Source organism: Bombus flavifrons, chromosome 1, assembly GCF_040668555.2.
Source record: "Bombus flavifrons isolate JBK064 chromosome 1, iyBomFlav1_principal, whole genome shotgun sequence".
Classification (NCBI taxonomy): Eukaryota; Metazoa; Arthropoda; class Insecta; order Hymenoptera; family Apidae; genus Bombus; species Bombus flavifrons.
The window spans coordinates 17,123,285-17,150,908 of record NC_138442.1 but is presented as its reverse complement, the minus strand read 5'-3'; the positions used below and the strand labels follow the sequence as shown (position 1 = coordinate 17,150,908).

Genomic DNA, 27,624 nt, shown 5'->3' with positions numbered 1-27,624 from the left:
ATTATTTCTCATATTAGTGGCTTGTTCTTTGAGTTAAATAGCTAGTTTTTTTACTTAATCGCTACACCACGTGCAAAATCCAACAAACCTGGAACGATCGCAATATTCGATCAATCACAGGGATAAACACCCAGAATACTTTTAGATAGATGTGCACGTTTTTGACAGACTATAAAACACTCTTCAAAAATAATGTGTTATACCAGAACTAGTTATTTTTCGAATTTTAGCAACTGTGGTTATTTATATTATACATTAATCTTATTGCTATAAATCTTCTCAGAATATTCTGCGTTTCTTTTTTACTTGTCTTATTTTAGAGAAAGAGCTTTAATATCTATAGATTTTATTGGTCATTGATACAGAATTATATCGTCGGATACTCTATGAGAAAGTATTTACTCGTTGTTACGTCTACATTGACGAACGAATTAGAAACGAGACTGAGACTACATAATAAAACAAATTTGAAATATGGAACAGAATTGTGTTGTTCTACTTTTTCTATTCAAGAAATATTCCCTTATCAGTTGTCTCGTTAGTAGTCATCGGTTGCATGATACATTCCCTATAGATATACATTTATACGTTACTAACATTATATAATCTAATTTTAATTGAAAAATATAAGCTATACAAATGATAAAAGAACTATATTATTTAGAACAAATTTTATTTTGCAACCAATAATCCAAAGTACTTTTAGAATTGTTAACACTCATTCTGAAACACTCTGTATACTTCAATACATTAAAGTACTGAAGATGTGCTAAAATGCATCGCTTCGTTGCAATAATAAATAAGTCTCGCGAAGAACAAAAAACGGATACATGTTGTTTTCGAGATTGATAAATTCGACAACGATAAATCTGACGGAGAATGATGACTGTGAAATGAACGTGATTTCAACTTATTCGAAACGTTGTATTTTAAGCATATTTAAGAAAGTTTCGATTGATCAACTGAATCGAGTGTCTGCAACATTTCAAGGATGCTTGAAAAAAGACCATGTGATTATTATGTATGAAACGAAATGCTAGAGTTTAAACATGTAACTTTAATAGATTTTATAAGAGGATAAGGCAAATGCATCGATTAAATTAGCAGTTTCCAATGTTATTAATCAGCCAATATAATACTCATGGCAAGATTATGTAACATTATGTCTTCTATTAGAAATATTCAGTTGATACGTGTGAAATGTCGTTTCTTCAGAGTTTCGATTTTACGGATCAATATCATCCTTCAATACGTGCTCATCAAATATTAACAGGATTTATAATAAAAATATTAGCGGTTCTTGAATACTCATCATGAATAGCCAGAATATTGATATAATTTTGTATATGTGTTTAAAAGAAAGCAACAGAAAAGCAACAGAAAAATTCAATGTTAAGAAAATTCCTGTGTAAGCATTCTGCTGTCTTTCCAATACTATGTAAGTCCATTTCATTCGTTTCAGACGAATCATTTAGATTCATACAAATCAGTATAGTTATCAATCCCCTTGAACTATCTTTGCACAATTAAGCAATTGAGCAAGTCATAGGTCATTCATGTAGAATTTCGTTTTAGAATTTTATATCAAATAGGACAATTTGTGAAACTTATTAATTAAATTTATAAACTTAGAAAAATTGTCACTACTATACAATAGAATTTATGAATTTCTGATTCGTAACATGTAACTTGAAAAATATCATTAATCGTATTAGTACAATTGTGAAATTTACCTGTAATAAATGTAAAAAGAAGAGAATGAGAAAAAAAAGGAAAATTGTAAATCGCAATATGTCGCAATTACTCGACAAAAGCATCGCACAAAAGCATCGGAATCAACACAATAAAATCCTCTTTACTTTATTTTTTTTTTATTTCACCAAGAACCCCATTCATATAGAATGAACAGAAACGACATCTAACAGAAAATTAAATTCATTCGAGACCATCGTTCTTTGTCACGATTATCACGGTCGAATTTATCAAGACCTGAACTCGAATACCATTCGAATTTATCAAGCTTAGCTTTCTCTAACCGCTAGCTTATCGTTCCATTAAGTTGTCGCGAGTCGCGTTTGATTGTGCTACAGGGACGACACGATTAATCGGTGTGAGAATTTCATACAATTGATTACGTATTGAAATATTAACGCTTTATCAACTAGCTGCTTTTACTACTAACAACGACCTGTTATCGACAACATTTTTCGAAAAATGGCAAGAAAGATTGACAACGAAGGAGATTTAATACTGATTTTTAGATGTTCTTACTTTGAATTTTATGATTATGATTTATTTCGATATATTTCGATATAAATAAAAATTTGTAGAAGGATATTTATACAGCTTCACACTTTTATAAATATAATTAAGAACTACGATTTTTCATACATTAGAAATTCACAAATTTAGATATTATAAGTATATTCAGTAAGTTCAATCATTGAACTAGATACTGACTAAAAAATCGTTCAAATAAATACAGTTTATATAAACAACAGTTCTATTGCACTAATTAAAAACTATCTTGAAATTTGCAATTGAATATAATTATAAAAATAAATTATTTGTCATTTGATAAAAATTGTACGCTAATCGTATGACCAAATAGTGAAATTGAGACAAAGTTCAATCCTCGACTTTCCTTTCTGAAAGGTTTGTATAATGTACACAAGTTTTATTATTTCTGTTAATTATGACCATTGGTGTGGATTATCGTAGGAGTGTTAAAAGGTTGTCAACGAAAACGGAAGCATTTTGGCGCAACGGTGAAATCAACGGTTTCACGGAAATCGTGTTCCGATCAGGATGCAGAGTCGATTTCTCGACTCGATGCATACTCGAAGTGAGTCAGCACGGGCGTGTTGCACGTGGAAAAAAAGTTTCTATCACCTACATACCTATTTGCTGAGGCGCATGTGACGAGAATGCATAAGTTAAGTGTCGTCTGGACCTCGTTAAAATAGTAACGACTATGATCATGCTTGTCTTTACGACGCGTACAGAGGTATGAATGATAAGGGTTGTGAGTTGGTTTTGTACGAAGATGCCTTGGATCTATGTCTTGGTGGTAGTAATATTGTGATGGTAAACGATATGCATACACTACAGCGCACCCATAAGCATTTGGACATTTCCCAATTATTATTGAAAATATATAAAATATGCGTCAAACGAAAATCCTTGATCTAATTTTAGTCTTTGATTTTATTTCTGGCAACTATGTATATACAGTTTGGAGATATTAATGAAAACAATAGTTGATCGAAAAGTTTATAGAGATTTTGTGAAGTGTCAACCATGAGTGATGCTGATATATTCCGTTGAAACTTATCAGAGTGTTTTGTCACAGCTGCATGACAAGATACAACAAATCGACATATGACAAAAATATCAACCTTTTAATCAAATTACATCAAGTGCTTGTGGATGGTAGTGTAAATGTCAGACAAATAAATTAAGAAAATTCTAATAGGAAAGACTTCAGATATGATATGAATATGATAAAATGTATGTGAGAGTGAGAAATGAAAAGTGAGTATATGTGTACTTTACAAAAATGAGATTTATATAATATTGTCTTATTTGCAAACTTATCTATGTGTATTGCTATTAATTTACCTTCCTCACTTTATATCTTTTACTTTATATCTTTTCAATTAATTTTCAATTCATGCAACGTATATAGCAAAGTCAATATATTGAGATGAAGTCTCAAGAAAATGTTCTTGCGTTGTTCCCAGATTTTTGGCAATACATTTAATAAGATCAATGAAACGAATAACGCATTAATTAAGATAAAACTGAGATATTTATACCATTAATAACAATAAACCACGCATACTGTTTAATCGATTAGTAGAAAATGATAGAAGTTTTGTAGGATCTTACTTACCCATCTATCAATGCAGGTCCCGATCTTCCATAATTTAAATCCGTTTGTCAAACTATGTCCGATAATAAAGTTGTGCGGTAGTCCAAGTGGTAGAAGTTTACTGATTCTGTTTAACAGAAAATTCTTTTTATTCTTTCAGAAACATTATATATTATATTAGAAATTATTCTAAGTTTCGACGTATAACTAACCTTTAATTCTAAATTTCTGCGGTATAATGTCCTAATGTTTTATGATACAACAAATAATACGCGTATTTTATAATAAACTAATGATTATTCAGTTTATTATAAAAAAATATCAAACTCTAAAAATGTTTTGCATTGAGTAATTAAAAGTGACGAAGACTACGGAGGATGTACACGAGCGACGAATCTACTTAAAATTGAAGAATGACTTGTTAAACGCGAAGTTTATCACCTGATGCGAGATGTGAGAAAAGTTTGCTTTCTGAGAAAACGTAGCCCGGCAAATTGACGTCTAGTTTTCTTGAAAAATGATAATTCAGGTGTTCCCGGGGAATTTCAAGGAAAAAATGTTAATATTGCGGACACGTACTAAACGTGCTCGAAGCCAGCTTAAACGCACACGCGGACGTGTTTTGTTTCAGAATTCAACGATTCGACGAGTCATTCACCCTGCAATTAGATAATTTGATCGTCTAGTATGCATATTAAGAATGAATGCTCGAATGAAATGCGCAAAATAGTATTCATCGAAATTTTTTTTTAACTGTTAATAATATCTAAATATTCCAACATTGCTTAAATAATTTAAATGTTAATCGACAATTTGTATTTGATAATAGTTTATTTGTGAAAATATAATAGATATTCCACTATAAAATTGTATAGATAAATAAGTGTTAATTTTCTTGAAACAATCCTTCGTTTTCGTTAGCAGTATTGCTAATTTTGTTACGAAGAATCTCGTTTGTAAGTGTCAAGATCACAGATTTACTAGTCCGCGTGACTTGCATAACTTTTTTCAAGACTATTTATTATGACTTAGCGTCAGTGGTCCGTTTACAAGAAATTATTGCAAGAATGAGTAATGAGTATGCGATTCTCCATTAATCTTAAATAGACAGATGAATACACAGAATTAAAAGACAATAATACAATCTCAAGATATAGGAACTACTATATACCGAAAAAATTTGTACATTTTTCTTATATGTATGTTCGATGCGTACATAGCTTTTCTTTTACATGAATCAATCTAGATTTGGTTTTGTGTGTATATAATACTTTAATCGCATACTATAATAAATACCTGTTATATTATAAAATTCATGGTGGAGTTCCCTAAGCTTTTCCCTGAATTTCTAAAATTCAGTATGGATTTCAAATGATAGAGTTAATAATAAATAATAAACCTCGTGTTTACAATTAATTCAAACACTTTCTAAAATTCTTCTAGCGTGTAAAGTTCATAATGTATCGTGCATTTTTTTTTGCCAATATAATTCTATTAGATAAAATAATGATATTTTCACTTTAGAAAATGGTTCACTTTTATATAGAAGTGTGCGAGATCCCAAAAATAAAATATCAGATCGGCTGGCCAATTTTTATCTCATAAGTATCTCATAACTAGAGATTGTTGGGATTCCCAGGAGTTTCAAGATTCTCGACTAAGTCGGGATTCCCAAGACTTGCGGGATTCATGAGAATTTTAAAATTATACTGGCTAGAATATGGAGCAAAAGTAATAACGAAATATGCAACAGATATAATATTTTATTATAAAATATTATAGTATATTATATAATTTTATAATTCTCGACAATCCCGACGATCTCGAATTACGGGATACTTGGGACGGATCGGGTCGGGTTCCCGACGTTTTAGGGTTCCAGCGCACCCCTAATTTCTGCATATTACGTATATTCTATTCGTTTTGGCGTCTTACAATTTTTCACAAATGCATAGAAATCCGCACTTTACTAATTACCAATATTATCATCCATGGAAAATTAGTAGTCGTCGTAAGATTTGACAAAAGTATCATATAAAAATCTTGGAGGCCTCGTACAGAAATAAAGATATAGAGTAGACTCGCGTCGCGTGTCCATTCTGCATCTCGTCTGTAGCAAAACAAATCGATGGTGCTCGTGATAAATCGCGATTATCTTCCGGTTGGTAATGATTAATTAATTTCACGTCTGACGCAATTAGTCGAACCGCGCGATCGAACCGCTAATAGGACGTCACGTTATTGAGGTCGGCAAAAGTCTGCGAGGTGTATTCGGTCGCGTGATTCCGCGTAGGCAAACATGTACGTGTATGTTAATTCCACTTAATCCTAATGGTATGTTGTATCCAGGGCGTGACTGTAAATTGACTAACCATCCGCGATAGTCTTCGATCAGAAGTAATTTATATGTACGTTACGCGTATAACGTGTCAATTGTTGAATGGAGACGATACAATAGTATCGATGGTAAAGAATAGAGACAGTACGGCTAACATAAATACGCACGTGAGTAAGTGCTGGATAGATTAAAAGAGAAAACACTCACTTTCGCGATATTCCGCAATTTGCAGATAATCTGGCATAGAAACGGTATGAATGATAAAAGTTAGTAAATAATAGAAAGCAGATAAAACATCCAATTTGTTTGGCACAAATGGAAAAATATTGATGAAGAATGACGCTATAAATATCGTTGTTAGGGTGAACTGAATTTGATGATGTAAGTTAGATATTTTAAAGCTGAAAGTTTACTTGAATGTAAAATAATCAAGTGGAAAATAATTTATAAAAGAATAATAGGAGAAATATTTTAAATCTATGTTGACATACGATATAATAATAGTAAATATAGTGATTTATGAAAGTATTTGAACGTTTACCATAGAAAATTGCTATGGATATGTTAAATATATTATACGTGTAGATCTTTTTGAAATTTTATTGGTATTATAAACGCAACACGGTTATTATAATTACGTTGCTAAAATTTGGAACAAATTTAAGAACGTACGGAGTAGTATTTCTAATAACCCAATATTTAGTGAGCGTTTGGAAAGAATAGCAGAATACGATAAAGTCGAGAAAACACATTTATATGCATAGTATAAAACCTTGTTACTTATCCCACTTAGTTCGATCATTGAAGAAAATTACTTGATGATTCGTTTAAGCAGCTAAACATAATTGCTGTCTACTATCTTGACCTTCAATTGATTTCAAATCATGTTGGCACGATAATGAATCTCATTACTTCACAAGGATAGTATTTACGTACTTAAGAACTGCAAAACAAATAATATAAACAAATAAACAATACTACTGTTTCGTATTATTGTGAAATACATACTTAAGGATGGATTTTTATAAAGTTTTGTTATGTTAAAAGGTACAAATGTTAAATACGCACGAACAACAGATTGAATGAGAAAGATAATATTCGAAAGAGAGATAAGATAATATATTCCTGTATATTTTCACAGACGAAAACGAAAATCCAAATTAACATTCTTTATTTTATTGTATGTAAAGAATCACTTATACCAGTTGTATTTTCGGCGGTGAGTATTTTATCAATTGCTTCTGTTGTATAATTGAAAACATTTTGTAAATTACATTCTTATCATTGAATATCTCTAATAATTGCGTATTTTTTTAACGCTTAAAACATTCCTCTCCTTTTTTTCTTGTATTTTGTTCGAGGTTTTAAATTTGCTTTTAAAACTTGTGCTTTAACAAGATGTACAAATATCATAAGATTAATTATTTCTATTAACAATATATAACAATATTCATTTCTATTAATATTATTAAAATCAATTTCATACTTACTTCCATTTACGAAATTAAATTAATTTATTCGATACAATTCACAATTTATAGATTAATAAATTGAAGAAAAACGAACAAGAAAAATAATACGTTTAAATTTAATACCGAACGATTTTGCATATTCTTTCAAAATCGTCTCTGTATAACATAAAACCAATAAGATAAATATCAAAGCGTAAAATTATCATGCAGATTTCAATTTCAATATAATTGCGTGTGATACACCTAAAAGGAAATCTTCTTATTATCACCGAAACAAAAATGTCGAAATTATATTCATATTAAGATAAGCAAGGCTTAGCAGATTTTTCAATAATTATTTTTCCGAAATCGTCATTGATATTCGTTAATATCTGCCACTCGTTTTCTTTTCTCGAGTTTCATGAGCATACTTCCTTTTAATTTAAACGAAATAAACTCGATGTTCATTTCGAGACGTGTTTTAAAATTCGATCTTATCGACTACGATCAATTTTGCAATTATTGTGAATTCGAAACGAATACTTCATACGCGCATCGTTCGTAAATGAACAAAACTAAATCTTCATGCGGAATCGCTTGTGTCGAAAAAATTGTCTGTAATAACAGGCTTGAATAAAGTTATCGGGTGGAAGGCAATCATTATTGGTAATTTGAGGATGCAACTGTTCCTCACGTGTCTTCCATCATCGAAATTATCTTAGCAGCTATAACCTCCTTAACGTTCCCCAAATTTACCTTATAGCGTTACAAATTTTTCGTTTTGTTCAGTTGGATGCTGACGTTCTCTTAATCATCCTTATTATCGATTTTCTTAATTAATTGTGAAGCTGTCACCACAAACTATAGTGGTACTTCGCTATGAGAAATAATAGATTTTTAATATAAATGTAGTTTGAAGAATTTATTGATTAGGTATATATGTATATTTATTTAGCAAAAAGTATAGACATAGTTAAATAATTCAGATCAAGCCTTCGAAGTTTCATAAAAAATTCAATTAGCTCAGATTATATTCTCTAATGTAGATATGGAATTAATTTGTAGGAAATTTTAATTAGTCTTTGAATCATAGAATTATGATATCTGGAATAGTAGAAGGATAGTAAAATACGTAAATATGTTTTTTTCTATATAATAAAATATTTATGTATTTCGGTAGACTGTATATTTTCTTCTGCGAAGATAACATTTTATCTATTATCAAAATTTTTATCTAAAAGCTGTGTTATGCAATTATACTAGGGTTTGTTGGATTCCTGTGACCATTATCGTAAAAATTATACATCAATTAAGAAATATTCGTATGTTTTTTTTAATGGACATATACACATTGTGTTGAAAATGAGATTAAGCATTGAGAAAAACTTAATTTTAAAATACTTTGTGGTAACAAAAATGTCCCAAATTAGCAATGGAAACTATGAATATATTAATGTTGAGTCACATTTTAAACTTCGAATGGTACAACTAGAAATATTAGTAGTAGTGATAATAAATACTATCAAGTATTTCGTTGATCAACTTCGGTATTAATAAGCTTCCATTTATTTAAAGACTTCATAAATTTAATAGTAACGTACACATTATTTTTATCGCTACACTTGGTTGCTAATCGAGCTATAATAATTAGGATAGGCAATACAAATTGCGAACCGTTGCATACAGTTTATTTATCATTATTGGACATACTGAATTGTAAATAACGTAAATAATGTTTCTTGATGTAATAATTACTTCTTTATTTAAATATCTTCATTAAGATAATTAGATTTACGTTGATTGGATGAGATTGTACGAAAGATAGGAAACCTTTGGCAATGATTAAAAATGATATTCATAATAATAAAATGGTTGTGAATAATATACACAGATGGTATTTTAGTTATTTTCCCTATTTTTTAGCAATGGACAGAATATCTATATTATTTCTATAATAATATATTGAAGACAATAAATAAAAGATATTAACAAATTATCGATATAACACGTATAATAAGTGAAGTTTCAATAAGATCACAAGTTAAACAAATAGTCAATACAATTTCATATTGTTCAGGGAAAATCTAAATGATTAAAAATATTTCAACAGCGCCTAGTGGCAAGTTTATATTATTTTTAATCTTCCACAAATAATATGGAAAAGCAAAGATCGTTAATTCACCAGTTTCGTTCTAACTACCTTTACTTACTGCATTCTACATGCATTTACAAATAAATTTGGTTCGATAATTCATAAATAATCTAACGATGCGAAATTGCTTTTCAACTTACTCTTAAGGTATAAGATCGAACAGAAGCCATTAATTTCCCCTCTAAAAATCCATTCGTTTTTTCAACATCTTCATATAATCATTCTTCCATCGATTATTTCGTGCTTAACATACAAAATTGAAAACAGCGTTTTAAATCTCTGAATTGGTTAGGTAACGTCGAAACGATTGATCCAATCATCGCGCGTGAAACGTGCCTCTTGAAATGTTAGAAAAATTGATTCACAGTTGATTGACAAGATAGCGGAGCCGACAGGAAGTTCAGGGATCGTTTCCCTTCTATTTAGCCGCGGGTAAGCGATTCGTAGCCGTCAAGAAGCGACTTACAGTTTAACGTGACGCTGCGCGAGACCGAGCGAAATGTCAGGCCGGGGAATTTGCATTTCCTAAATGCCACTGCGTGAAATCGGCCGGCTACGGTTCGCGGAATTCTTCAGTCGATCGAAAGTTGCCTTTTTTCCCCACTCTTTTCTTAATTTCCCTTTTAAATCGTATTAAAACGCGTTTTCGAACGAGCATAAAATTTAACATCACGATGACACGAGATCGTCATCGCTAAATGTTGGTATCGATGTTTTTACGAATATAATTAAAGAGATGTAATTTAGATAGAAAATTGTATTACTTACATTAAATACTATAAAGAGTACGGGACTTTGAATAATCAATTTAAGATAAACTTCCATATCAACTATTAATCTTTCATATTTACAATTTTTCATAATTAAATAAGAAATTTCAATATATATAAAATACACATCTCTCTCATAAATAAGAACCAACTCTTTCTTCTACGATCTCCTCTACCATTAATTGAAATTTATACACTTCATCGATTATATATATATAATAGCCTGATGATCAATGATTATGAAATTCACTACTATCGTGCGTATTATTCTTATTGATGTGATACCCACTCAAATTTATGTCGCATAAGCTATAACTCATTGCTTATTGCCCAATTAATTGACACTGCCTCCATCGTTCTGTTATTTAATCAACTTCGCGTATGTTATTCCAGAAATAAGCAAACAAACGAGCGTCAGAACGTAATCAAACAGAGAATTCCATGCGGGCATCACGACCTAAAATCGATTTGGTCAAGGGTTCGAATCGAATGCAACCAGGCTCCCCGCAGGCGGGTACTCTTTCATACTGTTCTGTTTCGCAGATAATGATAGTCATTAAGTATATGTGGTGCATTCATATTGTCTAATTTACGGCACCCACCTCAAGCCAGCCATTAGCGATTATTAATATAGAAATAATGTGACAGTTATCCGAAAGAAATCTCCTTTTAGAGTTACAAGAGCAAAAATAAGTATATACGTGCTTTCTTATTGATTTTTATGCGTCCTCCCTATAATTGTACTTCTTTGACACGAGAAAGTAACCATATGATGCAGAAATAATTGACGAATATTAGTAAATAATAATTTTGTCATAATCTTTGTAAATTGCATATAGGTTTATATCAAAGAAAAATAGCATTGTATTGTGTATAATAAATTTTTATTCTATGATTAACTAACAACTGCAGCAGACTTTTACAGAAAAATATTCAGAATCCAAGGGCTTCGTTTAAAAAACAAAAAGATTAACAAAAATTCGTTCTAATAGATCGTTAAGGTATTAAAAAAAAAAAACACGGTGTCTTTGAAGGCTTTTAACTTTCTTTGTATGCATTTTTAATGTCTTCGATGATAAAACGCAGTGATAAAGAATTTCGTGGTTCGTGCTTGTTGATTATGTAATATTTGAATTTTGATACAATTTTTGCATAGAAAAATTATTTATCGAACGATAAATCGAAAGCGATACAAAAGTAGGAAGTACAAGATTAAACACAAGCTTTCGAAGATAAGGAAAAGGGATTGTAAAGACTTAATGCAAACGGTCTGACTGTATAATAAGCTTGCTCAGTTTTGTGGACATGTTAACTTCTGATAAAACCTGCATATCTATCGTTTCGTCAATTCGTAATGTGCTTTCTTGTTTTAACTACATGCCAGATAAGTACGTAGATTGCATCGTTAATTATACAGGTGTTGGAACGATAACAAGGTCAACAATCCTTTAAGACCGATACTCTGTTTGTGCATAACGAAACCGATTCGTAAAGCTAATTACGAAAAACGTTCGCTTGTAGATGCAAGTTAATTCAATAGAATAAAATGCGATAAACCGTGAGAATAATTAAATTCGCAATTAACGTGTTTATTGTACATATTTAACCTTAGAACATAAAAAGTTTATCGTATTTCCTATCGTATGATGTATCATCTATTATCTTGTAGAACTATGTTTCAATACTTTTATACTTCTTAAAAATATTATTTTCGTTCTTAAATTTCTTTTCAAAACATTCAGATAATATTTCACTATATTGCTTTGGAACGTTTCATCGTATCGTATCTTTTAAAGCATTTCAATGTTACCAGATCGAATGAACGAATTTTTTTTACGCTAATGATAAATGTGTAAAATAATGTGGGTCACGTAATAATTTTCAATTGGGTCGCTTTATTCTGTATAGTATTGCTTTTGCTACCTGCGGTTAAACACTGTTGTCATAAAACACAATTAAGCACTATTACTACTATTGATCATTTTGTACCAATAATCTATTTATAATGTTTCTAAGCATTAAATAACTATTTTCAATATTTACCGTTTAATCTTACTTCCGAAATTCAGGAAGCAAAATACGAGATAAAACTATTTGTAACATGACCTGATGAAATCAATGTTGCATCTTACGTATCTACATTTCATAAAAATAATACTATACACATCATTGTCGACTCATATATCAAGGAATATTAAAGTTTTCACAAAAACATTTAACTATCTTCTTAAAAGAAGAATAAAATAGTACTTAAGCAAGTAGTACTTAAAATAAATAAAAATCTGTGATACTTGCGACATACAAAACACATCAATCACATCCTAAATACCTGTCTCTAAGTACAGTATGAAAAGAGTATAACACGAATTACCAAATTCGTTAAACTCGCTAAAGAAAGAAGTCTTTTGCCAAAAGGCTCTAGTCTTGCTAAAGGATACTGGATTTTACTACTTACTGTAGATAAGTGTTTGTCCCACTATACGACCATTATACTGTAACTTGGACCACTAATAATTTTGGAAGGTGCATATGACCTTAAACTCGTAATAAAAAAAAAAAGCAAAATTTAGACAGTGTTGCTAAAATAACCATCGAGGTTGAAGTAACATTAAAACCAAAGGAAAAAGAAGATAGAAAGAATAATTTATAAGAACGATAAAGCTGCGTGAAATAACATTATCGTAATATTTCAAAAAAGAATACAAAACAATATTTGCGATAACTGCAGAAGAACTTGCAAAAGCACTTTCATAAAAAAAATAATTTTAATTACTCTTCGCAGATTATCCTCAAAAATACTTAAATAATAACACATGATATTTTTACCACGTAATGTTTTTGCCACATTATGTAGTTTTTAAGTCATTTAAACCAACAAACATAGTATGTATATAAAATAAACTTCTTTCCGCTTTAATCTTCCTTTTACCAAATATCCGACACTTGTAAAAATTAATTACGTACAGTTTCTTTTAATCCATTTTCTCAAAAGAAATGATTATATTTATTCAACAGTTAAAGAATCTTCCCAATTCTTTGTTACAACATCATTTGTTACAGAAAGAGAAGAGAGAATAAGAATTAATAAACTGATAAAATTTTGAATGATATAATTTCATCGAGATACATTATTCAATGTATCAAACTGGAGAAATTCCCAATATAATAATTATTGAAATTTGAATAAATACATCTAGATTTAAACTTTTTAAATAACGTAAAGGAAAAATATATAATAACAATAATAAATAAAATTGAGTCAATGATATACAATAATAAATTATTTCACGGCAGATAAATTACAAATTTTATAAATATGGAAACTTCAATAAATTTAAATTAAAATTTATTAAATATTATGATGCAGAAAAAGAAATATATATATACGCATAAACTTGAAGTTTTCCGCAAAAGCTGCATTCATAGCAAAATCTTCGAACAAACGAAAACTATAAACGATTTGCTTTTACATGCTTTTGGTTAAAAACGTAAGGCGGTTCTTTCAAAGGTCAACGAATCTTGGCGACGTATAACAAGAGACGTGCATGGAAGCAAACATCTTCGTGTGTCGTGTACCTCCTGAAAGGAAATTCGCGAACGTGCATAAACGTGGATATTCAGTGGACATCGTACGGTCTTTTAACTCTCCCCTTAGATCGGCCACCCGAGAGTGGAGGATGGAAAGGAAAAAAAGGAAAAAGATGAACGATAATCCGAGCTCTCCTCACAGGGAATATTAAGCGGGGGCAGTGAATGGAAATCGAGAACTTAGGCGAACGTCCATGTCCATAATGCTTTCTAAAACTGTTATTTATCGCATTTGCTACACACGCATCGGGGATTTCGTTAGGATTTATTGTACAATGTTCACCGTGGCTTCACTGGTCATCGACAAGAACGTGAATCACGTGAAACACTGGCTGCAAGGGATTTTGTCAAACGAATTCCAAGAAACGTTGCAAATTTATCGTTAATCAATAATTTCGTGCGAATACGTAAGGGTATCTTTGCGAAATTCTGTTTGAATTGCTTGACCCAACTTCAAAGGAAAACGACTATCTACTAATTTAACACTAATGCGATGAAATTTAGCACAATTTACAAACCATTGGATTAACGCTAGAATCATTAAACCTGTTGAAATTTTCAGTTTTCTTTCTTTTGTAATCGTGTAGGCGCTTTTTAAAAAATTGATAGTACCTTTATTGACAATACAGCTACTAAATCAATCGATATGACTGGTATCGGACTTTTTATTTTCGAAATTCTTAAAAATGTGCGAGTATTTTATGAGACGTTTACATTTGCTGAGGCAGAAACATGAAATATTTAATTAATTATATAATTAACCCTATAAAAGAACAAAAGGAATTCGTTACAAAAGGAATTACACAAAAACTTCTAATCATTTCATCCTAATCTCCCCCTGCCTTCCCTCTTTCTTGAACTAAATGCAGAGCAACAAAAACAGATTTATTCTAAACATTTCTAAAATCTGTCTAAACAGATTTATTATTATGTTACAGACATTCATATAGTTATTTTACTAAATTTACAATCAATATATCTTATACTTATTTTGCAATCTTTTACGAAAGGGGAATATGCATCTTATAAATTAAAGGACAAACTTGTGATTTGTTCTTTTCTAAGATAATAAGGTAAGGCAGAATAAATCTCCATCGAGATTTCATATGCTTAAGAAGAAAAAGAAATAAATTATGCAAGCTGCGCAATATTGCATAGTATTGCAATTTTGCTTATTTATTTTTAAAGTGCTCTGAAATCCATGTGAAATTATGGATGTTCTTGTTTAAACGAACAAAATATCTATAGTGAATCTATTGCGACTGTAACAATCCGGCGTTGAGGTAAATTCGGTCGATTATCGCCTGGATTGAATATTTTCAGCGTAGCTATCGGGAAATAGCACTTATGCAACTGTGCATTCTTACTACATTCTGAATAACATTATTTACATGTTTCCGGGAACACCTGCCGGAGCTACTCGTTAGCTGTGATTTCATGATTCACTAATACTAATGTATCGAAGCTACAGGTTGTTACAAAAGTATCTTACGGTGATTCTTACGTAAATTTTTTAAAGCTACGAGTATATATTATTTCTATAGTTTTCGTTCTGAAGAATACCAAAAAATAATTCAAATATACACGTTTGTTTCAAGAAATATAAAAAAAGTCTGCTTAAATATTTTAATAATAGGGAACAAATTTATGAAAGTTTTATTACCATTAAAAATTTTACTCTGTTATACATTTTTGATTAAATTTCTTATAAGAGTAGTCATGTTCGAGAAACTATTAATTTGTAAATTTAGTAATATCGATTCACTGGAGATGTACACAATTGGCAATAGACGAGATAAGATTTCTAAGATTAGAAGTGTGATAATCAGCCAACTTGTTTCTAGTTATTTACTTCGATTAACATACTTGTGGACGAAGCCAATTAATCTTATGGCTTTGACTATAGTAACATAAAGGTGAAACGAAGTAAATTAATAATCTTTAAGATTTATTTGTTTATTTCAACTGTTATAAAATATACTTTAAGGGAATTGTATGTGAGTAAGATTAAAAATGGTACTAACCAAAAAAATTATCTCAACACAATTAGACTAAAAGCGATGATATTACATATTAGATCGTTCATTCTCATTACGTAATTGAACATTATATTCGGGACAGACAAAATCTTATAATTAGGCGATTATAGAAATACTCCAGTGTATAACTGATTTTTATAGAAATGATTATTTCTTGAATAATGATAAAATCAGGACGTTAATCAATATCATTTGAAGGAACATCGCACTTGTATTTTTTCGTAATCATAATTTTATTTTGATTTTCAATGAAACATACGTCGTAATAACGATTACGTTACTTTTGATCGCGCGAATAATTTACGTAACATATACAGAAAAAGTTGATTTATTGCATATTTTTTACACAAATATCATCCAACTACCATCCCTAATTACATCACAATGCTGTATTTTTTAATTAATCAATGAAATAATATCGTTACATGTATCTTTGGAAAATTGCAATGAAATACGTACATACATATGTATTGCCTGATATTAATCAACTTCCTCGCATTAATTCAGTTTCAAGGATTATAAAACTGCCTTATTTCTACACAACCTTATTATCGGTATATTTTTAGACTACCGAATAATTGAATTCTGATACGGATTTTATTTGCGTTTTGTGAAGTAGTATGTTGATCTTGTCTTTTAACTTATTTTAATACATTTTTGTAGGATGTATAGAGGCCAGGATTAGAATACCTTTATTTTAATTAATTTATTATACATAACACCAAAAGAATGTGGTAAAAATGATATTTCCTTGTTCATTCAATATTCATTTAAAACAAAAATAAATAAGTTTAAAAATCTACTTGATGTACGCATTTTTGCTAAAAGTTCAATGTATGTAAAAGAATCTATTTATTTTATTTACAATTCTCTATTAAAATTTCAATCTGTATAGTGAATCTATTTAAAAATGTACTAATTTACAGTGTGAATTGCTTCTGTATGTAAAAAAGTTGAACGTAACGGACAAAGAATTCCTTTTTCTTTTTTAGCAACTTTAAATTTCAAAATTAAATTTTATTACTTTGCACTATAAATTATACATCATACTCTCTCGAAACGTAAATCCATCATAATTTCCACTTTGACGTATTATTAGTTAGAATCGGAATAATTTATAACTGGAGAGCATTAATATCCCTAATGCAATTCGCTTGCTCCATTTTACGAGTCTTGTAATATTAATTCGCCATAATTTGTTGCCTAACGTACGTAATCGTTGCAATAACCCTTAACTTGAGCTCTTCAGTCACTGGAACAAAATCCGATTCTCTTATTTTCCCTGTTATTCATTTCTCAATATGCCCAACTATCAATTTACATAATCCTCGATGCAAGCGTAAGTATCATTTAGAATCGGATTTAATCCTCTGTAATGTTATGTTATTTTGAATTTATACATTTATTTACCTGTGCTTCTTTAAACGTTATTCTATGTATTCATTGTCGTACTGTAGTAATTTAACACTACATTATTGATGTATTGGCGATAAATCTATTCGTAACAATTACTGTTTCCTAACTTTCGTGATCAATACGTAAGATTGTAGTAAAAAAAAGATTGCTTTCCTTTATGAAACATTCATAGCGTTGAAAGAGACAAGCTTAGTACCTGACACTGATCTCAATATAATTAACTGTCAAAATGAACAATTTTTCAATTGACAGAAATTTTACAGGTTGAACACGTGTAGCTCTCGAATGAAGCATTTTCGGCCATAAATTTATGTAAATTCATCTCATTAAATTCACCTACTTCATCTCATTAATACATAGTACAAGTTTGATTTCTATTTCTTCAGACACCCTGTATATTCATAAAACAAAAAAAAAAAAAGATGAATTTTATCTCACACGTAGGGTAGAAAGGGTTAGTACTTTGCTGTAGACACGAGGTTAAGGAATTCGTATTCAAGTTCTTTGGATTTTCTTTGCCTCAAGGACATCGTCTTGTTCGCCTTCGACGAATGCGTCTCGCATATCTATCGACAATAATTCACGCTGGCTATTCTTACTATTTTATTAGGATTATGGCATTTTTCAATGGACCACCGTATGCCACCCATAGCTGTTCGTCTCTCGGTTCGCTAAAGAAACCGGTTCGATTGAAATTCAACAATTCGTCGTCTCCATACGTCAAAGTCGTGAAGAAACATCTCGATTATGGCTGAATAACTTAATTTCAGATTTCTTGGCTAAGTGAATTCGATATTCGTAGTTAATACCACATTATGAATTGATTTGATTGAATTTTCCAGAAACAGAATTTCGATTTGTAGTCATAACTTATAGATGTGTTTTTAATTTGTCTGACATTTCCTCCGGTGCTTCTTGAATATTTCTGTTTCTAGAAAAATGAATGATATATCGAATAAGCAATCTAACGATCGCCGCCTGGAATAAGAAAAATAATTCTCTTTAACATTTTGCCTACATCCTACGTGTACCTGCTTTTTGTATTTCCTGTTTTCTAAAGATTATTACACAACCTTTAATACAATTTTCTAATATATACTAAAGTAAAGCTTATCACAAAGCATTTGTGATCTAATGCAAGAGCCACTTCGTCCAGTAGTTTTAAAATGTTTTACAGTTTAAGGTTTAAAATCTTCCTGGGTTAAAGAATAAAGCTTCAAACATAAAATTAATAAGAACATTTATAATACGAAAATGCTAAATAAAAATATTCTTTGCTTTTAAAAACCACCATTAGTGTATTACTAATATAAACACGTACACTCATTACATCATTACAAAATTAATTTCATACGTATCAAAGATATGTAGAAGGAAACTAGTGCAATTAATTATTTGCTATAGAAAAATTTATCAATACGACATGAACTGTCAACGTTATGTATCTAAATTGATATTAGTAAGCGAACATACGTCAAAGGAATGCCGGTGTATGCGATAATGCGCGTAAAATAATGTCTTCGAACTATTATCTGTACAAACGAGATATCTAACATCTTCGATTCTATGTATTAATGACGCATTTGATGAGATAACAACGTGTTTTAAACGGCAATGATTAAAATGTACACGGTGAATATGATTGGCTTAAGTGGTTGCTTAAAAAAAAGGCTAAATTCGAAATATTATTGAGTTGTATGTATGGATATATCAAATTAATGACTCAAATTTTAAAAAAGAAGACCCGCTACCAATAGACGTTACTCTTTTTATCATTTTTATCGCCATTGCTATTATCACAATCTATGCCTGTTATTAATATTAAAATTGTTTGATTTTGGTTTGATTTGGAAAAGTTTGATATCTATGCAATACAAAAATTACCATGGATTTTTAATTATTAATATATATTTATGGAATATATATGACATAATTTATGGAAAATTACCAGAACTTTATTTTATACTATAACAAGTTCTTCACTGTTCGATCATATTCCAATATTAATTTTTTTTTTATAAAAGATAATTGAAGAGGTTTCGATTAACAACTGTCACAATTTTTAACACAATTCTTGAAACAAACTTCTTTCTCAAAAAATTGTAAAATTTCACCGATGGTTTCAACAGAATAATTCATTATAATGATTCAATAAATTCACAGAATCTCACTGTAAGCAACCAATTAAAAAATACAAAATCATATAATATTATCTTATTTAAATGTATCGATGTATGCTGTCAAGAGTTAAACAATCTTTCAATTTAGTTTATTATTCCTGTGATTCTCTTTCATAATCGAATGTTTTAAGTTTAAAAGTATAAGTGTCTGAAGCGACTCGTTTGAGAAAATTACATATATTTTAATGTGATTCGTATGATATTCTCTAGCTTGTGAATGGAAGTAAGCGTAACATCGAGTTAAAGTATACATTATAATGTGAATGCTCAGTTTTAAAGCAATGCACGTCTTTATAAAGTATAATTCCATTTATCATGGTGTTGATAAAGGAACTGGCATACTTTTATTCAAAGGTGTATCATTATACCTTCTAGAAATTTCTTTTCTCGCATGTTAAAAATTGCTAAAACAGGTTGCGATTATAGACCGGTTTCAGAAATTGAGGACGTCTGGATTTAAGAAACCATTCCAAAATTTCTGACGCCTCTGTCTACATTCTTAATTTTTTGAGAATTTCTCAGTGAAGTATTCGAACAAAAACATGTTGCAAATGTTATGAAGTATCATAATAATAATAATAATATATAATATATAAGTAACATAATAATAATTGTAACAACAAATCTGCAATTTCTACAAATTAAATGTACGTAAAATGTACTGTTACGAAACAGAAGTTTTTCTAAAAAGGAGACAAATTTTATGCAAAACCTAACACGATTTTCAATTCAGAAACTCGAAACGCTCCCTAAAATTTGAAACATTTACCAAGGAAATTCCTCGTCAAACGCTCAAGCTCCAATCTCCAAAATTCCAAACTTTATTGCATTCCTAGATCCAAAACTACTGGCAAAATCACATTCTCTCAGAGTTTCTCTAAAAACGTCATCAAATCTTACGAGATTCGCAACACTTTGCAAAATTCCGTGTACCAATAAAAGTCAACCATCTCTCCCGATCGAAGAAATGATCAAACAGAGGTGGATAAAAAATGAAAGAGCATCTGTTCCGAAATCACGAACGGGGAGATGGAGCGACGGTCGTTTGGCGCGAGGATCGTCCAACAGGTGTCTTCGTGTAAAAGCACTTTCGATCTTAACAGTTACCTCTCTCTCCTCTAGAAGCCGGTCGTACCACTTCTCCGTGGCTTGTTCCTCTCCCACGGCCAGCCACGATGTCAGAGACCTTTGCCCCAATTCACTTTTCTCTTTCTCCGCCGCGAAGGTTAGCCTCGAATCGCCTTATCGGTTTCATTTCCCCGCTTCGTCGTCCCACACCTTTCGCTCTCCTTCCTTTTTCCTCCCTCTCGAACTGCTCGCGATTCGCTCGACGATTACTCGCCTCGTTTCCCAAGATTCGATCACTGTTACCTCGCGCTTTAACGTCAACCGTATCGATCACTGTTTATAGAGACCTCCTGTTGCTTTTAATCCTTCCGATTTATCGATTTGCTTCGATTTATGCTCGCGACACGATCGTTCCTTTCTCTTTCTGCTCTTCTGTTTTTAAAATGAGAGTAAACGCTCGGTTCTGAGCATGGCTGTTCTACGACGTTCTCCACGCGCGTTTGACGCACCCGTTCGCAATTCTGACTCTTTGGTTAACCGATTCACGCGACACGCGCGGTTTACGAGCGAAACTTGCTTCCAGATCGTGTTATCCATGATCTATGCTTGCTCACAGTAGATGGAAATCAGTCAAAGCTTACGATCTTTGATGATCGTAAAAATTAATATTTAGATGAGACACACTGCCGGAGGATAGTTGCTGATATTTAACACTAGAACTACCACACCAGTCAAATTGACGGGTTTCACAATTTTATTTTGAAATTCCTACTTCATGTTATATTTTTTTCCCCCAATGATGTAATAACTTTCGCAACAATAACTAAAAGAATAATATAATGAATTTTATTTTGCTTTTTATGTATTCAAACTGAAAATAATTTTGTATCAAGGCTACTTAAAATGACTGGTATTTGCCAAGGTATAAAAGGGTACTGCAATCTGTTTATCGAACTCCAATTAACCAGTCTGCACGTTTTGTACAATTCTCCACGCGCTTTTTAAATTTTTACGCGTTTATCAGGAAAATTCCGGATCGATCGCCAGGTCGCTAGATGCCAACATTAGAAATACCACACACACAGTCGAAATGACTGGTTCTATTCCAATGTTATAAATGTGTCAACCCTCGTTTAGGGATGATAGATTTCCCAGATGGATTAATAATACCAAAAATGTACTACATAACAGGAGATTCCTTCTGTAAGAAAGTAATAACTCAATAAATGTAAAAATATTCTATTATTACGTATTTTTTAAAGACCAGTCATTTTCACTGGTTTTGGTAGAAATAGCTTCGTGTTAACTAGCGGAAGTTCTAGTGTTAATGCAAATTGCATTCTTTCCGCCGCTTTTATTTTCTAAGTATTTTCTTACAATTCTGTTATTTCATTCGTCTTATACGTGTCTTATGATGTGAAGTACTAAATAGGATAAAATTTGTTAGAATTTTTCAATACACGGAGGTGTCGTAATATCCGTGATCGACAATGTATTTATAGTTCTCCGAATTTCGATCACGTTTTTAATAGTATTTCGCGCATTGTTCCCATGTTTCGTAAACATTCCAGCTCGTTTTTCAGGACAGATCTGACGTTTCACGCGTTAGCAGAAGTTTCAGTTGAAAAGCTTTGCCCTGAAAAAGTGAACTGAAATGTTCATGAAACTTTGGCACAAAGCGCAGCGTATTATTCAAAACACGATTTACAATAAACCCAGTGAACCACAAATATGCCGGTATAATAAACACCGTGAACATCTTTCAAGAGAGGAAGCTCGTTATCTAACCAAAATACAAGTGTTATTAAAATAACTGATCACAGATTTTCCTAAAAAGGAGTAAGTAAAAACAGTAGAATAACAATATTTTTATATGAAACCTCTTTTTTTTAAATTGATTCTGCGAAGATACGTAGATTACTATATAATTTCAAACATTTTGGGTGATTGACAATAGTAAATTCTTCTATTAATTTATAATTTTTTCAATTCTCCTTTATAATGGATTTTCTATCTAGTCGTTCTCTGTATCTAACGATTAAACTGCGCGTGTTTATGCAATTTCATAATTTGTTGAAGTTTTACGAATAAATTTTCATACATCTATGAATGCAATTAAAGAAGTGGAACCTAAGCAAAGATTTGTTTCGACTATTAAGTATTGTAACAAATACTCTGATCTGAATATTCCATACGTATATTTTTACATATTATGCAATGCAAAAACGTTCATAATCAACTGATGATAGTATGTATGTGAAGCTTTTATTCACATATGTAGCCCAAAAATCGAATTCATCGACCTTTCACGAAACTCAGCAAAGAACAAACCGTTCCAAGGGCAATCGTCTCTCGAGAGATTCTCAGAATGAGCGACTTCCAGAGGCAGAAGGAGGAAGTACTTATTTGGCTGGAGCACGGCCACGTAAAGGCACGTGATAAATTTTCCCTCGTTAATACCTGGACGTCGTTGGATCGGCCGAGGTTGCAGGAAAGAAAGATTTTGCCCGGAAAAGGTGAACTCGCCGGGAAAATGGAAAGTCGGAAAGTACGGTCGCCTCGGCCTGCCTGTCATTCCTAGGTTTCATAGACTGTCGCGGCCAACAGAGAAGAAGAGGCCAGCAACCACGATACCCAACGAAGATCATTACCTGCTGATTGCCTCGCTACTTTCCATTTAATCGCCCGAAACCATACACGTGCATCGATCCACACGCGCCTGTTCGTGGCTACATGCTCGATCACGTATTTGACTCGTCTATACGCGCGTCCTGTAATTTATCGCGCGTAACTTACTTCAGAAATCCGCCTGGACGTGGTCTTCGATAGGGAATAATCGATACACGTTGTTTTTGAAATCATCGGTGAGAACGATTATTTCTGCTGCTATTCATTGTATTTCAATTGTATTTTCAGGTCATTTCACGAGTAATATCGTTTCGTGTGAAAAGTATAAGATGATAAAATAAAAAAAAAAAAAAGAAGTTGAAAATATAGAAATAAAATCTCTTTCTAATTAAATTAAAACTTAAATATTTTAGAAGTTAAAATATGGGAAAGGAAATTTTTGAAAATTGGAGGATTAAACTAATAAAAATTGAAAGCTAAGAACAAACACGGTTTTCTTATCGTCTTTCAGGCAAATGAATCTACAAACGAGTGTTCCAGAAGCAGGACGCAAGTATCAATGCACACGTAACAATGTATGTATATCAACAAACAAAATATCATTTTCCTTTCGTAACGCGTAAAAGGAGCAGGAGATAACGACAAACAGGTGCTCGTGCACGTATAAATTCACGTGCACTTCACGTCGCATAGTGTGCACTGTGTACAAGGTGATATACACGGAGAAAGGTACTTACGTGGAACGTCATCGTTAATTCTGCTGAATGACAACGTGATACCCGCAGATAATCCTCTTATCGTTTGCCTAAATCGTGTGTGCAGAGTAGAGTAACCGACAGAGAAGATATACCGATCACAAGCTTCATTTTACGTGGTCATCGCGTTTAATGGACCGATACGAGGTTTACACTTGAAAAAGTTATGCGAATAAAATGGACTCGAGGAATCAATTTCTTTTTTCTTCGCGAAAGTCTGTGCATATATTTTACTTTCGTTTAAATTAAGATTTTGGACGTTGGAATGCTTTTAAGCGTTTTGTGCCAGTAACTTATGGTATTTCATCCTGTAATTGAAGAATTTTTATCTCCGAGAATCGCCGATGTATCGTAAATATAATGTTTGCTCTGCTTTGAAATTTCTCTTTATTCAACTTTCGATGAGTTATTGGCGATTTAATTGAATATAATAATAGATATTGCAGATGGGATTTTCATGATGGAAAATTTCTGTCAATACAGCTTGTTAGTATTATAGAAGCGAATAAAAAGTCTTTTGAACGTATTGAAGTATATTTTTATAGAATGTTCGTTTGATCGGTACTTGTTGTCAGTTTACTCGCTTAATATCATGAACTCGTAGTTATTTATAAGCCTTTTTTGTTCTTCGTTTTGAATGTCCTTTTAAATGTAGTATTCTATGAAAGAATAGTAACTTTTCTATAGTAGAATTACTATATTAAGTACTATACAGGATATCATGCTATCGATGATTTACTTTACTTCCGTCTAGTCCGAAACTAACCGAAGATTAAGTTCACTCGACAAATTTTCAAATTCGATTTTATCAGGAACGAAGCTTCATATAAAAAAAATTTTCTTCTACACGTCCTTCTTATTTTTTTAACAAGGAATCGCTTTATGACTGTTTATACGTGTAATTCGAACGCATTATGCATATTTTCAGATTTATTTCAACCCTTATCGAGACAATCATATTAGTAGTCGAGTCTCGCAACAGTGTCGATGAAATTTCAAAATGTTTCGTATAACGTACGTAATAAAACATATCTACGAGTGTACAAATACTTTCTTAAGCCTGTATAACATATCTACGAATGTACAAATACTTTCTTAAGCCTGTATACGTATATGCACACATTCTTTTCTCACATTTCTTCGAATCAAACGCAAATCACTTTCATTAACCGCATCATTGAATTGCGAAAATTTTCATTCGTCTCAATTTTCCCAGAAAACTGAACCTTTCTCGGAAATCACATTCAAAGAATTCATAGTAATAACTCGTTATATCCACTGGCTCGATCACATCGATTGTCATTTCGCTGGTTGTAACGCTCGGTAATTACACTGTCAGCGTGCATACGAAATTGAGTTCGCGTTCCCTCGCGGGGAGCTTTCATTATCGGTCCAGTCCGGCTTTCCTTGATCGAATTACGCAAACGAGAGCCCGAGCACACGGTTCGAAAGCGGCCTGAAACTCTTGAACCGCCACGATTTTCGTCGATCCTCCACGCTTGACAGCGAGTAGACACATTAACGATCCTGTCGGATGGATATCAAGCTCCGTTGACGGCGGACAACATCGTAAAAGATTGTCAGATTATAGACCGAAGAATCGGCTTCTCTTTCTTCTTTAATCTCTCTTTAATTACGCATTCTGTGCATTTATTATTTTGTAAGAATTAACATGTTTATTCTTTTTATAAGAATTATGAAATAATAAATGCACAGTAATTTTTACAAGAAGTGTCGCTGTGATGATTAAACTGCGTACATGTGCGTAATATACAAAAATATGTAAAATATCCAAAGTGAAGTAATTTTTATGATTATTAATAGTTAAAACAAATATATATTTAAATTTTATTTCTTTAGTTCTGTTTACGAAAATATAAATTTTCATAAAAATCCGCTGTCCAATGATGTTGATTGTTTGATAATTATTGTAATAACTGAGAGATGTAGGGTGAAAAGTGGTACAAGTGAGAAAATTTTTAGTTTAAGGAACTGTACGTGAACTTAACTGCAACAGAGAAATCTCTATTACTCAAACATTGACATATTTACTACGACCATTATTGCACTGCGAATGTTTATACAAATTCATATTTTCAGAGATACAAATACTTGTCATAAATGTGTAAATATCTGCAGTAAATTGTATGTATTACTGTACAATTTACAAAGATTTGGAAATTTGTAAGAAAATACTCCAAATATAAATATGGAATGTTATTCATTGATTTCTCTATTTATCTCGCTTTCGGGGGAAGATCCAATTGTACCATTTTTTCATTGAATATCTGAATTAATATTGTATAGTAAACGATAGAAGACTTTCAGTAAAAATATTGCATGTAAAGCTGTTTACAAATATTTGATTTTATATGTGAAGCTTTTAAACGCAAGATTTTCAACATTGGAATTTAATATTTGAAGCTTTCTAGAAAGTTTAAATTTCATATTTTCACTAAAAGGAACGAAGACAACCCTTTCACATAGTTAAATTTTTCGTTAGAAAAATGTCTATTGAGACCGGAATTTTTGAAACAAACTTTATTGTACCCTGGAGGTCAGGTAATAAGAAATAGAAAGAAAATAAGAGATCATAATCGAATGAATTTTATTTTCATCACATTCTAATTTATCATTATTTATTTTCTCATAAAATTAATATAAGAAATGATAATTATTATATATGTACGATAAATATAATTGTGATTTATTTTATCACAGCATTAGGCGAATTTGCCGATCGTAGCTGTAATCTCTACAATGTTCATCTTAACTCTTATCTAACTTAACTGACTTTCATTCGCGACGATTATGATACGTACGCATGTATACCTTAAACGTCTTCCTAACGTGTCATGTTATCGAGACAGTCCAGAACAGGTCGGAGACGAGTCAAATTTTATCTTTCCTCTGTTCGTCGTAGCATGTTACGTCGAGATTTACATAATCGATCGGACAATGGCATCCTGGTTTCACCTTGAGATACGAGAAGCTGGGGGATGATATGAAGGAAAAAGGAAGAGGAGAGAATATTCATGAAATGGTTGACTGTTATGTCTAAAAGAATATTGGCAAGAAGAACAGAAAGCGTATTCATTAATTGAAATTATTTTAGTATCGTGTTCCTTTTCTCAAAGTCTGTTATATTGCAAATTATCTTGATTTGTAATCCGTAACTTCGATGTAAATGCCACTATTTCACTTCATCGTTATCTTCTTTTATCAGTTAGATTCATTGGTGGTAGACTTAGTTTCATTAGTTGGAGTACTTATTATAGTAATCAAATATCAAAATCTATCATTTATACCTCAAATTGCATGTAAGTATCATTAATTTTCAATAATTTAGATTGCTTATGTGACGT

General features: G+C 31.4%; 2 protein-coding genes across 6 annotated transcripts in view; one reads left to right on the top strand and one right to left on the bottom strand.

Moving 5' to 3' along the window:
• LOC138179972 (DNA ligase 1) overlaps positions 1 to 27,624 on the top strand; it is a 347,112-nt gene that overhangs the window by 247,837 nt on the left and 71,651 nt on the right. The gene's annotated exons all lie outside the window — the stretch shown is intronic.
• Positions 1 to 27,624, bottom strand: part of LOC138180010 (class A basic helix-loop-helix protein 15) — a 286,135-nt gene that overhangs the window by 233,174 nt on the left and 25,337 nt on the right. For 3 of the 5 annotated variants that reach the window (XM_069113390.1, XM_069113380.1, XM_069113401.1), the window contains exons 1-2: positions 20,916 to 21,391; positions 3,896 to 4,001 (exon numbers count right to left, since the gene is read on the bottom strand). The gene's annotated coding sequence lies outside the window, so the exon portion shown is untranslated. Of the gene's footprint in view, positions 1 to 3,895; positions 4,002 to 20,915; positions 21,392 to 27,624 lie in introns of those variants that run through there. The other 2 variants (XM_069113412.1, XM_069113422.1) reach the window with 1 other exon arrangement.